This window comes from Lepeophtheirus salmonis, chromosome 6 (genome assembly GCF_016086655.4).
Source record: "Lepeophtheirus salmonis chromosome 6, UVic_Lsal_1.4, whole genome shotgun sequence".
NCBI classification, from domain to species: Eukaryota; Metazoa; Arthropoda; class Copepoda; order Siphonostomatoida; family Caligidae; genus Lepeophtheirus; species Lepeophtheirus salmonis.
Window position 1 is genome coordinate 22,421,290 of NC_052136.2, and position 16,688 is coordinate 22,437,977.

At 31.0% G+C, this 16,688-nt stretch overlaps 1 long non-coding RNA gene across 1 annotated transcript in view; it reads right to left on the minus strand.

The window, feature by feature from the left end:
- Nucleotides 1-335: 335 nt before the first annotated feature.
- The window catches only part of LOC139905761 (uncharacterized), a 37,509-nt gene continuing 21,156 nt past the window's right edge, over nucleotides 336-16,688 (minus strand). The window contains exon 3 of the long non-coding RNA XR_011780801.1: nucleotides 336-984. This is a non-coding gene — a long non-coding RNA (uncharacterized lncRNA). The remainder of the gene's footprint in view (nucleotides 985-16,688) is intronic.

The window sequence follows — 16,688 nt, forward strand, 5'->3', positions numbered from 1 at the left end:
AATGTGTGGGAACCACAGACAAAATAAGTAATATTAATTAATATAAGATTAAAGAAAAATAAACAGAAAGGACAGCAATTCAAATCGAAGAAATGCTAATCACTTAATTATCCATTATCAATTATCATTAGAATGTAGACATGATGGATTACACAGAGGACACCAAATTTTCACCAATGTTTAAATTTATTAGTAAGTTATAAAATATGTATGCTGAATTGGTTAATGTCAAGTCATACATCCTCTTCTATACACTACAATTCTAATTGAATAAAATATATGACTGGATGTGAAATATGTAATTATAATTCAGTAAAATATTAGGTGTCATCCGAACATAAGCTACAATTATAAAACTTAAATATATTAAAAATAACATGGAAAACTATTTAGACTATATTATAAATATAAAAGTTTTTTTCATTTACTTAGATTGATCTTCATTAATTAAAGACGAAAATTTCTTCATGAATTAGGACAAAAGAAGATACCCGAGATACTTTATCCTCAACACGAGATGCTCGAATTCCAAAATCTAAGTAAGTGTAACAGGCTGAAAATTTAGCCAAAGAAGAAAACCGAACAAAACTAAGCTTTATACTAGAGTGGAGTCGATTATTTTCTTTGGTGGGAATCTCTACATCCATATAGAACAATGTTATATATTCAATGGTTGAAACTATGACGGGATCCATTTATATTCAGATAAATTGCTCCAGATGGAAAATAAATAATTTGTTAGTTATGTACTACAACAATGATAAGCTTTAGCCATAAAACAAAAATATATTACAACTTAAAATTGAAATGCAATTTTACACAGACAATTTTTAAAGACAAAGATCATTCATGAATACCTGAAGAAGTGGAATTTTTTGTTCTCCAAGAATTAGGACCAAAGGAAGATACTTCTAACTTGATTATCCATCTCAAGAGATGCTCTTAGTCTTATTTGGAACTCCGAATTCTACGAAGGATTCATTCCTGATGAGTAGAGAATTTTAATATTCAAAATATGTATACCTAATAGTAATTATCAATTATTTTATTTGAATTCAAGCGAAGCACGTTATTAATTATGTTATGATTTTATTTATTAGGGCATATGACGTCATTATGAGGACATTGGAATCTTACACAATATAAGATAATGTTGCATATTTGCTTGTTCACCCCCTTAAAAAATGGGATCACTCAAAAAATACCAAATCGAACTAAAGTCCTTGGAGATCCTTATTTTTTAAATATGTATTTAAAAAAAATAAAAGATAGAATATTTTTCTATAATATAAGCTATGTTACTCCTTATACTATGCATGATGAATAAGTTATAATGGTCTCAAGAAGAGTGTCGTTTTTCATCATTTTTCGGCCTAAAAATGTAAATACTTCGAGTTATGAAGAGAATACAGAATCTATAAAAAACCTTTTATAATCATAAAATACCTTTTTCAATCAATTTTTTCATCGCACTTGAATTTGGTGATTGTTTTAATGATAAAAAATGTCTCTGAACGATAATAGTCTCGAATTACTATAATCTCAAATATTTCTGAAACCTGATGACCCAGAGAAAAACTGAGATCAGTTTTGAATTTTACGCTCAAAGATTAATTATATTCTTAGCTTAATTTCATTTGGGGTAGTTTCCATATGAAGGACTCATCAGTTATCACTATAGACTATTTTATATGCTTAAATCTTAATTGAATTTCTTCTTCTCTTTAAAGACTCAAGAGAAGCACTATTTTATTATTTATAAAAAAAAATTTATATTTATAGTGAAAAACACTTTAATATCTATAATCTCTCTTCATAAAAAGATCCTTGATCCCCCTGAAATTGAAAAATTCAAGCCCTTTAGGAGAGGCTTGAAAGCAAAGTCCACTCGAATTCGGAACCATATTCTATCATGTCAAGAAATTCATAAGGAAAGAGATGCTCCTTGGGAATTAGAAGCTTTTCTTCAAATTAGGGAAAAGTCTATTTCGAAATATATCGAAGCTGGAACCTCTGTCTTCGAACATGAAACAGCCGAGTTGAATGACGAGGATACTGATATTGGGAAAAAGGAGTTAGACTTTTGTGAAGCAAAATATCGAATACTTTTACTTCATTGAGATTTTGAAACAAACAAATTGGACGAATTTAATAGAACTCAAATTCCTGAAATTTCCACATTAAATGAATCAAATATATCAAAGACGAGCATACCGAGAATGAACATTAACCTGCCTTCTATTCTAGAGGGGGATACTGATTTACGACAATTTATCCGTTGGAAACCTCTTTGGGAAAATTATTAGAGACTTATGCAATTTCCTAATCACTCGAGTTACACAAGGGTTGGATGTTTGAGGCAATGCTGTTTCCCTGTATTCTTAAAAATTAATCGTGAATCTCTCATTATTAAAGCTAATACAACTCGTACTCGTATGTTATTTTTGATTTAATAATGTTATCATTCAAGGAGATTACTATTTACGCACAAGACTGTTGCTCTGTTTACAAGCGAATGTAAGTAAATGCCTCAGTAATAAAGGGTAAACTCTAGATTATCAAAATGACTTTGCAGAGGCACTTCATAAAATCTTCTATAAGGTATTTGGAGGGACCAGAAGTAATTCCCCTAGAAATTTATAATGTCAGAATACATCACAAAAAACATTATATACACAAGGGCGGCTCAGTACCTGATGGGATTGGTAGAAAGATGTGTATTACTTGTAGGGAATAGATTGTCGAGTGTCTTTATAAAAAGGACAAAAGGGATATCTGCTAGAAGTTATAACCGAAGGACGCATTGTTCTGATCCCCAAAAAGGGAGATGCCTTAAACCTTGATAATTTGAGGGCGATCACTATAGTAAATGGAACATATAGAATACTTTCAGGTGTGATTGCCAGTCAGATTGAACCTATTTCAAATGATAAGGAAGGCCGGAGCATAAAGGGTTATTTCAACGGAGAATAATATTTGACTTTTTTTGGAATATTCATGCAGCACTTGAAGCAGTAAATGTAAATAAACACTTTAGAGCTATTATTGCTATAATTTTTTTCAAAAGGATACTTTCTCACACTCACATTTCGAGATCGGTGAGAAAATTACTACCCAATCAGGGCACTGCTAGCTACAAGATCTTCGAAAGTGACTGTTAGAAATAAAGAGAGCAGGCCAATTTACTTAAGTAAAAGTAGTCGGGAAGCTTCTTCAGCCGTACCACTCTTTGTGGCTGCAATAGGTGAGATAAGAACCACAATGACAAAAACTATTCAGGATTCCATGTCAGTTTTGAAACTATATATATATAAAACTAGAAGAGCATTAGGAACTTTAGATGGATTCACAGCCTTCTTTTGTAGTGGGTTCAACAACTGAAATTGTTTCTTTTATGTCAATAATTTTTTCTTCTTTTCCGTATCTAGCTCCTTTCATTTGGAATAAACGTTGCTCTTCTAGCTCTTGATATATTTTCTGTAATGTCTACGTCTATTCTTAGTGATGAAAAGCTTAAAAGTAAACACGATTTTTATCACTAACAATTCCTCTATATTTTTGTAAGCTACTTATCTCTTATTGTTGGCTCTCATAAATGTTTGAATGTTGATTTGCTGAACTGAAATTGTTTCATATAGATAATGTAGATAACATATCCCTCTAACTAAATGAGTATTGATGGTAAAGCAGTTGAGGAAATGTCGTAATTGGCTAATTAACTATTAATTTCGACTTTTTTTTTTCTGAAGGAAAGGTTGGAAAGGCATTAAAGATTCCTCTGAGATATAAATTAATGTAATTATATAACACACAGGACGAAAAAAGTAATAATAAAAAAACAATTTTGATAGAAAAAAACCGGATTTTCTTTCTTAAGCCGGGACTTTTAAGTCCAAATGTAACATTACAAAACTTTTATTTCAATTAAAAAAAATTAAAACAAAAAACACACATATTCAAAGTCATTGCCTATTCAGATATTTCACATCTGAAAATTTATAGATAGATACATATGACATAACAATTCTAATGCGGAATATCTATAAATTGATATGTTTACAGGATTGTTCACTTGTTCAATGTTTTTGATGACTAAGAAATATCCTACTTTTTAAACCTTTAACATCTGCATATTTATGCATTTACGCATCTTTTAGGGGACACGGATCATGGAAGTAATTGTATGGCTGTAAATAGATACATGAAGAAATCGTGAAAATTTATAAATAGACAAAGCATGAAAAATAAAGATCCTAAGATACAAAATATTTAGGAATAAGAATGAACTTTTAATGCAATACTTAAAAATCCATTCCCATGTTAAATAAATCGATTCCATCACTACTGCATATCTTAATTTCATTTTTTGCACAACAATGCATTACACAAGTTTATAACATAGACTGTTTGTTGATTATGTACGATACATTACTGAAGTGATTAAAACATCTGAATGATAGTTGTTTTATTACTCTACATTACGGTGTCCCATAAAAACAAAATAATTTATATTGGATCTCAGCTACACAAATGGGATTTTTCCGCATAACAAAAACAGTAGATGCCGATTGGAGCTTGAACTTTATTTATGATTTGAGCGTAGGGGGGGGGACTGTGGCACTTCATATTTAAATTCAAATTATAAAAAAAGTACTTATCATAAGTATTATTTAATTAATCAGTTTTTTTTTGTAAATAGATGGAAACTTGTTGCATAAAAATTCATTATGTCTAATCCGAATAATTTCCGAGTAGTTGAACCAAACGGAAAAAGTTTTAACTGATAATGACTCCCAGTATCAGTATTGTAGAGCTGTTTTTTTATTATACAGTGGTAGTACTCTGCATTTCCCAGAGTAATTAGGAGTCACCTAAAACGTGATGAGTATTTCAAACACCAAGGGATAATTCCGTCGGTCAGCTCCTCTAAAAGGGCATCGTGTTGAACAATTTCATACTTTCTATCTGGGACCAAAACAGTATCCTAGATATAAAAAGCGGATAAGAAGAGTTCAGGGCATCCAACTCTAGCATATATCCCACTAGAAACTGTCTTTAGTAAAATAATAAGAGAAGCCTTCTCCAACGGCCATGCTGTGGAACACCTCTGCACTTTAGTTTAGAGAAGAATGAATGGATTGGACCTAGAAAGAGACCGGAAAAAGTAATCCCATTAGTAATTTTGAAAAGTTCTTTAGCGATTGTCTCCAGAACTGGCTTAGGTATAGAACTGCAACGTCCTCACTTTTTACCTATAAATCGTGAGTGAGTCCGGAGGATATAAATTTTTCATTCTGTAAGAAGGATACATCATTTCATGTTTTGTCATAATGGTTGTCATGATGTTGAGAGTGGTAGAGGACATAGTATGGCGTCGCTTCGAAGTGAAACTCACCTATCTGGATTGGCTTATCGTCACGTCACCTTCTTATGAATGAGTGTATCAAAATAGAAAACATTATTTCCAAGGTCCAGGAAATGCTCTATGCGGTAAAGCACACGAACGGAACTATTTTTACCTTAAATGATTTCGCCTTAGGACATTTTTCCTAAAAACCATTTTGCCTCAAGGATATTTCTCCTTAATATATAAAATAAATCAAGTTGATACGTTGTTATTGTTTATTTTTGGTACAAGGTGATGTTTTCTTTGAATTTTTAATAAAAAAAATCCTCTTTATGATTCGAAAAATTTCGTCCATATTGTGCATAAAAGCCAAAAAAAAAAAAAAAAGAGACCCTCCTTTAAAAATTTTCTATCGCCAAAAATGATGGAAAAGAATACCATCGAAAATGATACTATAACTATTCATGACACTCATATAAATTCTATTTTTAATACCGGAAGATTTATTTTTCCTCTGAAGCGATCAGCTCTAAAACATGTGACTCTCACTCCATTGTATATGAAATTGGAAGCAAGGAGTAAGGAATACCCCGAGCTTAAGATAATAACTTGAGCTTTTATAAAAATGTCCTTCATCTTGGGGTAAGGTGATTGCGCATTCTCGAGTGGGGATCGATGATGCCGAAAATTCACGGCACAATAACAAATGTTAAATGATCTTATCGAATTTGATCGTCCCTTCAAGGATTGTGGGATAACTTTTAATAATATAATTCATACTTTTAGCGAATGTCCTGTTTTACACATCGTCAAGTCTTTTATCATTGTAAATCAAGAATTCATTCGGAATTTTAACCCCCACATTTTGTAAAGGCATACATATTATTTGGCATGACATCTAGAACATTTTACAGTACAGGAAAAAAAGCTATCAGTGCTAGTATTTTAAATGTCAAAGCTTAAACTATCCAAGAGAAGACTATAGAAGAGGAACCAATTGACACTGCTCACATTAGAGGATTATGATATCTGCTGCAGCTAGGTATACCTCATTTAAACTGAAGATACAAAACCTAACGAACGATTCAACGTGGAGATACGCGTTTAGATTAATAAAATACTTCCCATCAACTTGTGCTAGGCATTTGAAAATGTTAAAATGTATTATCAACTATTGCAAGAAGCATGTCGTGAAGTCGGAGTTTCTGGAATGGTTTATTTTTATTTTATTATTTACTTAAATATTTTAATATGCTTCTTTTTTTGCTTGAATTTTTTTTTCAATATATGAAATATGATTAGATGATGATAGGCAATCCCAAGGAATTTAGATCTTTAAATAGGAAATTAATTATAAACTTTAATGTTTATTTATGTATGTATATATTACGTAAAATTTCCTGTTTGTATTTATCTATTTAAAAAAAAAGACATTCCTGTTGAGAAAAAAAAGTGTTTATTACCATGAAATGTTTGTTTTTATTGATAAATGAAAAAATTATGCCCCAAAATTTTAATACACACAAATTAATGCATCAAATATGAAAATCTAATGAATTAAAACCAGAAGCAAAAAAAAAGTTAGTGTAATAAGAAAAAAAAACACTGCAAGGATTTGAATAGAAGAAGTGATAATCACTTCTCTGTTATAAATTATTATTAGACAAGATTGATTATTCATACTTGAAAATACTATTGGATTGACGACGAACCAGTATAATAGGAAGCAAGAGCATAATTCCATTCTTTTCAAAAGATAACTAAATCATATAGTAATGAACATTACATTTTTAAATTATGAAGTTCAAGAGAAATATCCATTTTGACCAAAAATAACCCATAAAGATGGATAAACTTCATTTATTTATATATTAAGGCGAAATATCCTTGAGACAAATTCGTTTATTAGAAAAATGTTCTACGACAAAATTGTTTTAGGAAAAATAATTTAAGGCAAAAGTACCGGGCACCATGTATATGCAGTGTTGTTGATGAGGAAATAGAGACCCTAAAAATAATGCAGATCTATTGATAAATTTGTAACAATTATGAACTTTGCCCGTTTTGTTCAACGTTATATACATTATATATATGCATTTCAGTACAGATAAAATGGTAGGATGAATTAAGTTTATATCACATTTTCTTCGAGAAATATATTTTGAATTACCTTCAAATAAACATAATCATATTATATGGCCCTTTTACACTACATTCCATAATAACATTTAATCTGAGTTGCCAAAAGTTGTTCTCAGAACCCTTTTTTTATATCGAATATACTGTTTCTAAATACAAGTTCTACCTTATTACATATTCTTTTTTGATCAGTTACTATGTGGATATTACGCAGTATTTAATTCATCCTTGATAACCTGTTTGTTTTTAAATGCAATGGTTGTTGCAAATATATATTCATGTAGATATACATATACTCTAATTGAATTGCAAAAATTCTACCTTTATGTTGTGTCTAAACTATGAATAAATGCCAACATAACTTTTTAAGAAAATATATTCTGCATCTTCTTTTTCATAATTCATGGGGCTTAAGATATGCTCAATTATTTGCGGCATCCCCTTTTATTAATTAAACATAACATATCAAAATCTAACCCTAGTTTAAGTTTAAAAAAAAAATAGGAAAACGATCTTGTATCATATTTATTGATAAAGCAAAAGATTGTATTTTATCATGTACCCAAAGAAGTCATTTGTGAGTGTATGTTAGAACTGTATAGTTGTTTGATCTAAGAAAGTACAATGTAATTGAAAATGCACGTCATTTTAAAACAGTTTAGGATATATTATAATTTATACAACTCTTTACTGTGTAGAGTTGTATAAAATATGAGATGATATCTCATTTTTCAGAACGAGGGTGTGTCGCAAAAGATCATATTAAAAAAGAGATATTATATATAATAAATAATAAGGAATGTTTCTTTAGATGAGATTTAGCAAAGAGGGTATTTAGCTAAAGCTCAGCTAGGAAGCTTGATCCTTCATGTCATATTAGAAAGAAAATGGAAGTGTATAATATTTAGGGTTGTAAATACTAAGTATTCTTTAGCGTACGAGTTTTTTTTTTTTGTTCTTGGCAAATTTAACAATGTCTTTATTTTTTCAAGCTGTCATTATTTTCTTTTCTAATTCTATAACTTTAAAGGATTAACTTTTGTTAATTTAATAGAAATTTGCGATGCCTCCAACAAATTCATCAGAGTAATTTGTTAAAGAAATTGTTAAAGAGTACAAATGTCCGTGTCAGTTAATAATGTTGATCCTTGTGCTGGAATATATTTAGAGGAGAGAGAGGGTGATTTCATAAGGGGTGTACGCAATGGGGCAAGGTCGTTACTGGGAATTTTCTTTGAGGGAAGGGTGTGTGTCTTTTTTTCACATGATTTCTTTTCATAAATGCCAAATTGGCCAGATAACTTTTTTTTAAATTTTTGGGAAGCAACTATTTGAACTCAATCTTCATTTCAAAGAGGATGGCTCTTACTGAGGTCAGATAGGGCATACCAACTGACCAAAGAATCCCCTATTTCAGAAGAATACAAGAAGGCTCTTCTTTGGTGGGTTAAAATAAATAAATGAGAAGAATTCCTGGGTTGTGACGTCATCGGAGAATTGATACTACCAAGTTGTGATGAAAATCCTGTGTACAATGGGCATATTTAAAAAAAGAAACCGAAAATCAACCCGTTAACTTTGACAATTTTAAAAATGTTTTAAAGGAGAGAAAGGATAATGCACATGACTTTTCATTAGAATAGCCACAATCATCTCTGACAAGGGAGGAAGTAGAAAAGGGTATAAATAAGGACATTTACTAGAATTACTCATATATCGATTCCCAATTCGAATGAATCCAACAAGGAATAACTCCACAACAAATCCTCAGCGTTACACTATGTCTTTTATAAGAACCCACGAATGTTCAAGAGGTTTTGAATATAAATGAACCTATTTTGGAAACGATGTTCACTACTCAGAAATTAAATAATAATGCCAATTGCTAAGGAAGAGAAAATTCATTCTTCAAATTACCAATTCCAAAAAATGGGACAGCTAAAAAAATCAAAGGATTTTCTTGTAATGTTGCACTGTCCTAGGACTGATTTCCTAATCACTCTTTTTTTCTCCCCTTCACGTCGTTATCTTTATTGTATTGTATCACACAACCTTTCCTCCAAACAGAAACAGAAAAAAGGCCCGAAATGATCTGGTAGTTAGCCGAATAAGTCAATCCTACCGACTGCTGTTTATCTGCTATATACTCGCAGACTATCACTGTCATATTATTTCTTCACCATTTAAAAAAAGATCTACATAGTATTTTATTCAATACTGTTTTATAATATTGTCTAGTAATATTTGATTAAAAGAGTAGTTATGATAATACTGATATGAAGAAATAGCCAACACTTCTTTATAGAAATAATAAAATGGCTAATATATATATATATAAACAATGAAATTGTAGTCCTGTTCTTTTGGTAACGGAGCATATGTATATAATATCTAATTATTTTGTGTATTTGTGACAAAATTTAAGCTGCCTCAGGGACGAGCAGCCCTCAAACCATGTACAGAATTTTGGGGATATTAGGAAGATTTTTTGGTGTTCAGGGAAGGAGTGGCAGAGGAATTTAACTTCCTTTGGGTCCAACAGTTCACCTGCACAAACTATGGGCTAGGATGTACTATATAATATTAGAAGGGCTCAATGGTGCCTATAAACACGGCAGCAGTAGAGTTTAATCTGTATTTTGGCTCTCTACTTCACCTGTACAAGCTGAGAGTGTGTATTTTTTGGGATATTAGGAGGTTTCTTTGATGCTCATTGAAGCGACTGCGAGACTGCAATTTTGGGATCTGACCCAGCAATAACAAATACTTCCTTATAGCGTGAAAACTTAACTCGGATCCAACAGTTCAACTGCACAACCCGTAGCTTGGGGTGTACTATAAAATATTAGAAGGGTTCCTTGGTTCCTAGAAACACGGCGGCAGTAGCGTATTAACTGTATTTTGGCTCTTTACTTCACTTGTTCAACCTGAGAGCAGGAGTGTAGTTTGGGATATTAAGAGGTTTCTTTGATGCTCATTGAAGCGACTGCGAGAATACAAGTTCTGCGTCTGACCCACAAATAACAAATACTTCCTCACTGAATGAAAATAGAGTGCCTATATATTTGTATACTCATACTCAAACTATCTAAATGAGAATAAGTATTAAAATTTTACGGTCTTTATTTTGGTTCTATATTTAGAAGAAGAGTTATTAATTGATTTTAATTTCTAAATAAACTGGGCAACGCCAGGCAAATCTACTGTAGTCTATATATCAAATGTGAACGTCTGTTGTGCTTTAATCGTGGGCGAAAAATTTAAAGTAGCTTTTGAATGCTCCAAAAATAGATCTGGTCAGATTGTTTTTGGTATTTGGGGTACTGGCGGTTATAAAATAGCATTTTACATTTTGCCTGTACAACCTGAGGGTCGTGGTAAATTGTGTATGTTATAAGGGTTCTTTGATATTCAGGGAAGCGGATGTGGAAGAATTTAACCTGCCTCGGGGAACAGCAGCCCGCAACTCGTGGTTGGGGTGTATTCTAGCATAGTTGCAGGGGGTTTGGATGCTTAGATGGTAGTAGAGTTTATACTGTATTTTAGTCCATTACTTCAGGTGTACAACCAAAGGGGGGTTGTATTTTGGATATTAGGAGGGTTTCTCTCAGGGAAGCGGCGGCGGAGAATTTTAACTTTACTCTAGCCCAGAAGTTCACCTTCACACTCCCCGTGAGCTGGGGTATACTATAGAATATTAGAAGGGTACCTAGAAACTTTGCGGAAGTACAGTTTAAGCTGTATTTTGGCACAATACTTCACCTATACAAACTGAGAGCTGGGGTCTATATTGGGATATTAAGAGGTTTCTTTGATGCCCATTGAAGCGACTGCAAGACTGCAAGTTCAGCGTCTGGCACAGAAAGAATAAAGCAACTACTTTCTCTAGACGTGAAAGCACAGCTCCTATATGTGTAATGTATAATTCCGAATTTCTTAATGTAACGTCAAACCTACTCTATTGTTAATTTAAAAAAAAAAAACTATATCAACGAACAACAGTTTTGTACAAAAGAGAACTTTTTTTCCACAAAATTATGACAGTGGATCATTTTCCCCAAGACAATTTAATCTATTGCATAGTAATTTTTTTTTTTTTTAATTTTCAAAATTTTGTGAAGGGGAAGAGCAATGGCTCCTGAGACCTTTTTGTTCTGGTCCCATTGATGTTAATGTATATATTTAAAATCATATATATTTTTTTAAGAAAAATAAATATGGCGACTGTGAAAAAGAAAATGTGGATCTACATATAATAATTGAGCCTTAATAGATTTAGTATTCATTGTTAAATGTCTCGAATCTTGATTTTCGTTAAATGAAGCTATTTTGACTTCAGCGTGCTTCATCTTCGACATCCATATTACCAGAACAGAATTGTCGGAACCACTGCTTTACTGTCTTATTCTATACTGTATTGGGTCCATAAACAGCAAAAAGGAAAAAAAAAAAAAAATGACCACCTGCAACGCCTCTTCACCTTGGTCGTAATGGTTATAATTATACTGAAGAATATTTCAAATTTTCTCTATTTTTACTTCCGTTTTAGAAGCTGTAACATACAACTAGCTTTACCAAACGCAAACCTGTAAATAAACTTTTTTAAGTTTTACGCTTAACCTGTAAGCATACTTTAAGGTGGCTTTTTTTATGCATTGTATAAATTTTGAGATATAGCTCACCTAAGACATCTAGCAAAAAACGCTCCGAATTTTTTACTTAAACTTAATAAAAATAAATATTTATACGTACAAAACAACTCTTATTTGGATAAATGATTAAAACCTTATCCTTTCATAAATCCAGCAGCTTTTTTTATTTAATTTGGGAAATATGTGGGAAAACTGTGGTCTTGATCAACCTAAGTAGAATTCGTCTAAACCAAAGCTATACTCCTGGGATATGATGGCTACTGCGTCACCTCACTAACTCAAAATTTACATAGTATTTTGTTGTCATCTGTCGATTATTCTACTTCGTTGCCGTTAATCAGTGTTGAAAATGTTAGTTATCTAATTAGAATGAGCTCTGTGAACAATTCCAAACAATTATTGAATAATAATTCCGTTTCATCTCCTTCTTTTGAAGGAAAAATTGCAAGATACAATTAAGTTAACGACGTGAAAAAAGAATAAGTAACGTCATGACATGCAATATCTTAGAATTGACATCTTAAGTGTAACAAAATTTTCTTGTTGCCAAAGAAATCTCCTTAATATAATATTCGTGTTTGTGACATAGTTTTACTGCTTTGGTCTAGACTACGGTTGAAACAGAACGCCGGCTCTCTTTAAATGCAAGCCTGAAAAGGAAGTATAGTTCCAAAAAACGTTGCCTACTTGAATGGACACGGTATTTAGATATTTAAATGTATTTGCTCAAAGCATCCACAAAAAGAAAAAAAAATACTCCCAATTGAATTCAAATGATTTAAAAAGTATCTTATTCAGATTTTTTGACGGTCATCTTAAAATAAATCTATATTATTCACATTTTATCTTAAGAAATGTATCCATATTGAATATGTAGGTATATATATATACATTACATTTTCTTGATAGACTTGTATAGTGATACGCTGTAATAAATAAATTCTCGGAGAACATGAATTAAATAAACTTATCATGCGTCCTTGTGCTTCATTGATAGCCAAGTAGAAAAACAACTTTCCTTTTTTATGACCTATAGTCAATACTTAATCATTATATGTGTGCTCATTAAAATCAAAAGTGAAATAAAACAATTTAGGTATGTATAGTCACATATACTTCTGTGTATATTTATGTGTCAACAAAATGAAGTATCTTTTAACCAGACAAATGTCTAGAAATCTTATTCACTATGTAATTTATCCAACTTTTCAAATCATTAATGTAGATATCAGTGATCAGATCCTGGGTCAGAACTATTGCACAAACCACTAAACTGAGAAATGTGAGTTACTCGTAAAACGTGTATCTATAAATGTGTAAGAACCCATTCTTACAAAATGAACCAGCGACTCATTAATACTTATAAATCATGCGGTTAAAAAGTACACTATAATTTGTAGTCAGCAGCTTCTCTTGTGATTTGAGTCACAAAGTTGCTTATCCGTTTCACACCTCTCCAAGCCAAAAATTTTAGATCCAATTTTCCTATATGACCAGTCCAAAACGAATGAGTTCGGCTTAATTTGGTTTACCTTAGACATACAGGGGTGGGTAGAAGTATTTGGACATATTTCTAGTTCTTTTTTTAATACTTATTGCGTTTATCTTTCTAAGCTTTAACTTCCCTGAAAGTACAGTCAATAGTACAAACACTTTTGCTTTATACTTAATCTGTTTAGTTTCACCATGTAGCAGGAAGAGAACAAGCGTAAAGTAATAGAAAAATTGTTTGAGGTTTTAATATATCGAAATATAAATGAATTTCAATCACTTAACCTGAATTAATTATTGAATTAGTAATTATTCAGATTTCAATGGACCACCTGGTATTTGAATTTAGAACAAAAAGAAAAATGATGTAAAGAAGAGGTACGTACCTAAGTCAATTATTTTGCAAAATCTGAAAATGCATTTATCTATACTATTGTATAAACAATAAAAATATTTATTACTGTATTGATGTTTCAAATCCTTAACTAGGTCTTTGAATTGCGTCTTTATAATTTTTGCCAATTTATTTTGCAAGTTTAGGAATTAGGCCAAATATAATTTAAAAAAGGGGAAAAATCATTATTTATTTTCTACAAACAGTGTAGTAATTTTTGCAGGATGCATTTTAATGCTTTGAAGATAGCATATAAAAGTAAAATGTGCAAAGTCAAGAGTTGAAGAGAAAGACTATCCAAAAAAAACTTTTTTCATTGATATAAATTGAATATGGACTATTAAAGTCTCGGGCAAATGACCAAAAATGATGCTATTCAAACTTTTTCAAACAATATATTTTTAAAGAGACATAGTAAAACTAATACTCAGTGGCCGGTCAGAGAAACAAAAAAACCACCAATTAGTGCAGGTCAAAAGATCTTAAGGAAAAGAGAGGAAACACTCCGCAGAAAGATACATGTTTTTTCCTTCAAGTTCCGGACTGGCTTAAAATTGTCAAGTTCCATAAATTCATATTTCAATGCGGTCTATTTAGTGGACATAACAATTTATTTAATTAGTTTTTGTATAATTAGCCAGTAATTGCAATATATTTTTCATAATATTCATGTGTAGTACAATGTTTGTAAAAATAGATCATCTACGCATAAAAAGTATCCAATCTTCTCTTCCATGAAAATGTTTAGCTTTCCGAAAAATATAAATGGAAGGAATCCAATGTGCCACTAAATGTGTGAATTCGACGCCAACCAACTTGATAATTAATATAATTTATCTCTGAATAATTATTTAGATTTATCATATCTAATAATCTTACAAAGTGTTAAAATAATTCATTTGTGCTGGTGAGTGTGGTTTTGTATGTGCTGTACGTCCGACTTAGAAAAACAATGACAAAAACGCATTTATTTCAAAAACTGAGACAGATACAGGCTTTAAAACATAAAATAAAAGTTGTTTAAAATTTTTAATTACGTGCGTAAAGCTATGTTTAATTATGATAAGATCAGATTCCTGGGCTCTGGAGGGCCAGTTTGGTTTTTGCAAATAAGTTGATTTTTTCGTAAAACAAGATCAGAATGAAAATACACCAAAAAAATTAAAGTTAATGAATTATTGTCCTCATAGAAAAATGGAGAACGTATATTAAATACGAATTAAAAAAGGAAATTAGGAAGAGGATGAGCGAGTTAATCTTAGTATGTATCTTCAATAATCATTATGATTGAAGAAGGAACATGACAAGTTAGCAATGACAATGCCAATAAATAAATCATAAGTCAAACATTTGAAAAATTGCTTTATACTTAACAAAATGAGTATTTTCACATGGTCAATTATATGTTGCATTTTCAACAGTGTCAAATAGGGTGCAGATTTCCTTATATTTAGATAAAATGGACAGAAAACGACAATAAATATTTTATACGAGGAGGTTTTTAACCTATTGTATAATTATAGTGTATAGTAGATCGTTATATCTTAGAATTCTAACATAAACAAACTACACATAAAAAAATCTTTTTATTTTTTCATCCCCTATTTTTATGAGAGTCTGTTCGTACAAGTGTTTTTAAAGTTTATTTTATAACATGATGAATTTTTAATAATAACTAAGTTACATAATATATAAAGAATGAATTATATTATTTTTGAACATTGAAATTACTCTTATATATTAACTTAAGAAGTGTATTCTTAAATAAACCTTAAAAAACGATATATTAACAATTCAAACTCAAGAATCATGAGAGAACGACAAATTTTTAATAGTCTTTGCAATAGGGTGACCAGAAACATATTTATTTCCTTTTTATTTATGTTTTTAATGTTGATATTTTGGTGTTCTCTCATTTGCCTTAGGTATTTAGTGCAGGCGACCCTTTCAATCAGGTTTCCTATTTCATAAGAATTCAATACTTGAAAATTGGGTATGGCTACTTTTCAGGTGACAAGCTTATAATAGTGGCTGTTAGACCAAGTTTGATTGTATATATTGACGCAGGTCCCTTTAGAGTTATTCTATATAAGTACTTAAATACCTATATTACTTTATTTCCATCATTCCTTCTAACATACTTTTATAAAAAAAAACAAAATTAGTAACTAGTAGTAGATTCGAGTCAAATTTTGGAAATTTTGGAAACAGAATTGAGTTAGTGTCAGGACAGTGTCCCAACTTTCTAGTTCTGACGAGTCCAAGTTTTTTGAGTATTTATTAAAAGGCAACTTCCAAGAACGTTTTCTTTTGATCCGTGTATTTTCTACGACTGGTTCCTGCAATTCCTTTTTTTTTTTTAAACTTTTTCGGGTTATTGCGGATAACTACTTCATTTTTCCAGAATGTCCTGATATCCTTAGTCATCCTTCAAAATAGACATGGTACATTGCCTTTCTCCACATCTAGTGTAGTGTTTGATATATTAAGGAACGTTTGTTCCGTGACTATGTCCCCTTTGTCCTTATCAAGAACTCCCTTAAATCACGTTTTTTCTTTTTCTACTTTAGGTAGTTATTCATAAAATGGTTGTTATGATTTTTGTTACAACTATTCAAATAGAGGTTCGAGCTAACTGTTGAAGCATCTTCATTATGAAATCAAT